Source organism: Myotis davidii, unplaced genomic scaffold, assembly GCF_000327345.1.
Source record: "Myotis davidii unplaced genomic scaffold, ASM32734v1 scaffold704, whole genome shotgun sequence".
NCBI lineage: Eukaryota > Metazoa > Chordata > Mammalia > Chiroptera > Vespertilionidae > Myotis > Myotis davidii.
This window is the reverse complement of record NW_006296284.1, coordinates 699,659-705,441: the sequence shown is the minus strand read 5'-3', so window position 1 is coordinate 705,441 and position 5,783 is coordinate 699,659.

Below are 5,783 nucleotides of genomic sequence, written 5' to 3'. Positions count from 1 at the left end.
TCTATAAAGTATTTGAATACTCTTCATTCCTTAATGTTCCACTTTAACTTCATTACAAATAAAAATAAAGGTAGTCAATACTGTATGTCAGTATGGTGAACTATATAAAAATATAGTTGCTTTTATTTATTGTGCTTCATTTCAGTTAAATCTATGTAGAGGACCAGAAAGCAATTATGTAGTTAGAGCTAAATTGCAAGTTAAAAGTCGGAATATATTGTTTGTATGCACACTCTCTAGTCCACATCTCCACACCTCATAATTTTCTGTATCTGATAGCATCACATTTTCCTCCTCGTTTTAGAGGAATTAATTGTCTACATTGAATCCAGTGCTATGCACAAGCCTAATTTGATCCAGGCCACTGAACCCGGACATGGAAGGTTGTCTTCATCACTCTTTTTCCGCATAAACAAGAAAGAGATAAAAGGTTAGAAGTTTTCAAATCCTCGCCACCTTTTCATATTAAAAATAATTTATTACCTCATTGTCATATCCTATAAGACCAAGAAGAATGTATTACATGGCATTCTGATACCTTAAATGGGAAACACCCATAGCATTCTCTTCATGACAGCATGAGAATACTGCAGACATATACCAAGTTAGCCAGAAACGGGAAAATAACTCTAACCTAATCTCCAGAGAGTCACGTCAAGTATCTGTAAGCCATTATCTGAAGGATGGGCTCTTTTTTACATGATAAATGGTACATGCTATACAGAAAATGCCTTCGATTACAACATAATTATAACAGAACCACAGATAGCAGGACCTCAGTCCTTTCATCTCTCAGCCATGAATAATTTCACTAACGCTTGGAAGTGTTGCACTCAAAGAGAGGACCCTGTTAATCAACAAGTTTCACTCGAGCTTGTAAATCACCTATTTCTAGCCTCTGTCAGTTTAATAAGATGTGATGTAAAGCTGGCCTTGGCAAATTACACAAGAGGGAATATTTAGAAGAATACCAAGCAATTAGGAGCAGAATATTTTATAGTTTATGAAAAAAGTTGCCACCCCCGCTCTGAGGAATCCAGGCACCTGGCTATAAGGACACTCAGAGAGCCCTGTGGAGAGGCCAATGTGGAGAGGAACTGAGGCCTCCCACCCACCGCCAATGCAAACTTGCTGGCCATGAGTGAGCCACTTCGAAAGTCTCCACTCCCCTTAGGTCTTCAGAGGACTGCGGCCTCAGCCGATAGTAGCTTGTCTCTGCTGAAAAACACTGAGCCAGAACCATGGAGCCAAGCCACGGCCTAATAACGACCCACAGAAATGATAAAAGATCATGACTGACCCACAGAAACCAAGTGATTATTGTTGTTTCAATAATTCCTAAAAGTAGGCAGAATATAAGCATATAAAAATCTTCATCATCACGTTGTACCTGCTGATTTCTAAGCTTTGCAGTAGTTCTCATAAGATTTGAGGCATCACGTTCCCATAAATGTGTACTAATCAAATTTTTTTTAAAAATTACTCAAAACTTAGGGAAACAAATAAAAAAAAAACAGGGGTTTCTGAAAAAAGTAGTGTTTTTTTGTTAAAGCAAAAATCTGTATACTAAAAGTCTAAGTGAGCACCATCTGTCCATCTATCCATCTGGTACATATGGCGCACACTGGCAATTTAAAAAAGTAAACGTTGACTTACGCATGCGTGATACATATAAAGCTCTCACTGGTGCCAATCTAGACAGAGTAGGAATATTCCTACCTGAACCCATTTTCGGACATGGTCAGTTATATGTTGCTTTCTCTTGAGTTCGAAGAGCATGTGACATTAAAGTTAAAGTTGTAAATACTTCATCACAAGGAAATTAGTCAAGCACGCTGAAAGTGTTTTTTTACTCTATATGTGGTATACAGGGAGATATTAAAATAAGTTTCATCAATTTATCAGTCATTGTTTTTATCAATGTTGTTTTTATATCATGTTTTTGTTGTTTTTATATGTTTTTGTTGGTTTTATATCATGTTTTTGTTGTTATATCATGTTGTTATTGTTTATTAATCAACTTATATATTATTTTCATATACATTTTACCAATTTTCTCTCATCTCTGACACTTCTATTATAGAGAAAGGGCGAACAGCGATAAAAAAAATATTTCTTCTAATCAATTTCCTTTCAATGTGCAGGAATCCGTGCACTGGGCCACTAGTATTTAATATGATAGTGTGGAATATACAATCATGTCTCTTACAATGCCATTGAAAATTAAGCATATCAGAAATAATGCTATTAGCTGTGGGGGAGACAATAGAAATTATCTTATTTTTGCATCAAATTTTATCCTCTTTCGCTAGTATCTAGAATACCCTTACTAATTTTATATCTCTACTATCTTTGGACTGATGTACCCCCAGTAAGCAAAACAAAAGTGTTTACCCAAGCATCTTTACAGTGTGAAGCAAATCCAGGGTCTGAAATATTGCAGAATCTGTCTAACTGATGGGCTCCTTATGGTATGAGTCATGTTACCAAACATTCTATAAAGAGGCCAAATAATTATGGGTTGAACAGAAGCATATATTTTAATTCATCAGATTAATTTTAAGAAACATTTCTGTGCTATTTCAAAAATTAAAATTGTTGTTGAATGGGAACACCCTGTATTGCCTTTGACATTTCAAAGGCTGAGTTCCACATTTTGCATACTATGCTCAGCATATAAAGTCGATGAGTAGAAAAGACCAGATTAGCTTTTTAATTCCAGAGGAGCAGTTATCTGAGAAACCATGGCTAGATACATAGATAAGGATAAGATAAAGGTAGAGACACATCGAGGCAGTTCAAAAAGTACATATTGAATACACAAATAGCATACACAATTTCTTTTAAGCTAAATCCATAGAAAGTGCCTGGTGATGCTATTTTTTTCTTCCCAGAGATTTGTGGTTAAAAGTATTCATTTAACATAAATTTAACTTCCAAATGCAAACACGGAGAGTGACATTGTTTCCAGATGTAGTATTAGTAGATCATGTCCTGAGTAATTAAGCGCAGTCAGATCTGAAAAGAACAGTAATTGAAACAGCATAGAATACAATTTATTGCCAAACAATTCCAGACACTAGGAGGAAAGTAGAATCAAAGTACTTCAAGCATCAGACCCCATGTTCCTGGAAGCTGCTTTTGTGCCTTGAAGTAACAACATTCATTCTGTTTTAATACACTGACACACACATGCGTATACCATAAATAAATAACAAGGTTAGTTGACTTGAAAAGATAGGGGAAGTTTGGGAAAATATATCCTCCACTGTTTTAGTGTTACTTTGTTTTGTTTTGTTGTACATGTATATACGATATTAGTTAGTGTTGTAATTGCACGTATAATGAAAACTCTTCAGATGTCCACTTCACGCCGCCCTACTTAGTCCAAAGGACAGACAGTTTGACTCCAAACTTGAACATCAGCTCTTAGCTCTCAGCTCTGATGTGCTCAAAATAGTTTACGTCCGTGTATAAACTGAACCATCAGAAATAGGACCTCAATCCATTAAAATGTCAGAAGATTAAGTTCATAAGGAGGCAATGGCTAAATTTCCAAGCCCAGAGACTACATCATTGTCAGAGTCTCAGGATTATTTAGGTGAGTTGATTTACTAACATGGCAGCTAACAAGATCTGTGTTCTTGGAGCTTGCTTTATAAATTGAATTCATTGTGTTCCACACACTGTAAATAATACCTACTTAGAAACAATTTTTTTTAAAAAAAGTTTATTTTAAATATATATATATATATTTAAAAAACCATACAGAAGTCTCCAAATGTATTCCTTTGTTAGGGGGTAGATGTAAAAGCCAGGCAAAGGCAAGATCTGGTTTAACACATTCTCACTGGAAGGATCAAAATGATGAAAATAGGTTTTACTATTCTTTATAACTTTTATTCTCATCTTAAAATGAGAAGAGCCTGCAATTAAAAGTCATCACAAGGAAGATATCTTTAAAACAAAACTGACCACAATAGAAAAAAATCATAAGAAATGTATTTTTCTTCTACTTTTTTAATGCTCTTAATCATTCCTATGATTTTTAGAATTAAATACTAGTATCTATGAGTTTCTGGGAAATCTAGTTTATCAATTCAATGTATCATTGCTACTTATATAAATCTAGGGAAATCAGAGAATTTCTGTCCCATCATGGAAATCCAAGCATGCCCAATGGGTGTAGAGGAAAATGAAAACTTTATCATTTGTTTGAGCCCCTGGATCCAGGCATGCCCAAATCAAATCCCTAGCTTATCTCATTAGAGTAAACAATAAATTTCAATTTTTTGCTCAGTAGATTTTGTTTGATTCTTCTTGTAACTGAAGGGATTTTGACTTATGCTATTGTTAGAATATATGTGGCATTTAAGTGAACAGTCCAAAATTCCTCTGTACTTATAGCTCTGCTCTTTGGTTAATCTAGTGGGAGCTTCTTTGGTGTGTTTTTGGGATAGCATACATCACAAGACAGAAAGAATCCAGGAATGTACTCTTTTCATAATAGTTATTGATTTCTATGAGCCAAGGGAATTCCATCAACATGATCTCTTGTCTCAAAGAGTTTACAGTACAGAAAGAAAGAAAGACAAATTAATTTTTTTTAAAAAAAGTAAGCAAAAAAATTGATTTTATAAGTTTTATGAAGTAAACAAGCAAGGTGTATGTGTGTGCTTAACAACAGGAAGATCAGTAAAGCTCTCTCTGATATATTAATATTAAATTGGGAGCCTAAGAATGAGATAGAAGTCACCACTTGAAGAGAGAGGAGAAAGAATATTTTAAGAAGAAGGAACAGTGTATGCCAATACACTAAGACAAAATCAAGAGTAGCTCATTGAGGAACAGAGAGAAGTCTAGCACGATTGGACATGATCAGCAAGAGAGTGAATAATAGCAAAGGGTGATTTGGGGGAAGAGAATGAAAGTTCACAAATCAAGCAGGATTTGTAGAGCATCCATCATTCTTATTTAGGAATAACTTATTCTTAGTATATTCAAGAATTTTAAGCATGGAAAACATGATTAGACTTGTGTTGAATAAAATCACTCCTGATATTGTGCAGGTAAATTTTAGTAAGTATAAAGGTAAATGAAGCAAATCAGAAAACTGTTTCATAATATAGGGGGGGGGGGATAATTTTCTAGAGTAAGGAAATAGCAGGTCTCTACAGGAAATATCTTGAAGATGAAATTAATGGGATGTGTTAATGGACAGGGATATTAGAAGAGAGGAAAAAATAAGGACCTAAACTTCTAATTAATATAATTTCTGGGTTTCAGGTACTCAAACAGAGAATACTCAGTGAGCAAAAGATTCAGGGGACAGAAGGTGTGTATGAGAGAAATGCAACAGTGGACATGTTAACTTTGAAGTGTCTATAATTATGAATTGCTTACTATGAACCACATAATCTCAATGTTTATATTACAGTGAAGAAAACAAAAACAAGTATACAAAAAATTAACTGAATTTTATAAGTTTTATGAAGAAAATAAAAATGTATGAAGTGGAAAATAGAGAGATATTGTCTAAAAATATAAATTTGAGGGTCAATTTATGAGATTTGGTCTGAAGCTATAAATCTGAGCATATTCAGCATGAAGATTATGTTTGAATTTGTGGTACTGTATGGGGTCACATTGGAAGAATGTGAACATGGAGCATAAAACAACAATAGAAAGAAACAGAGAGATACTGACGGAAAAACTGGCATATCACACCCCCACTAAGTCTATACAATCAAGCACTTTTCCTGCCTGTATTTCTGTTTTGATCA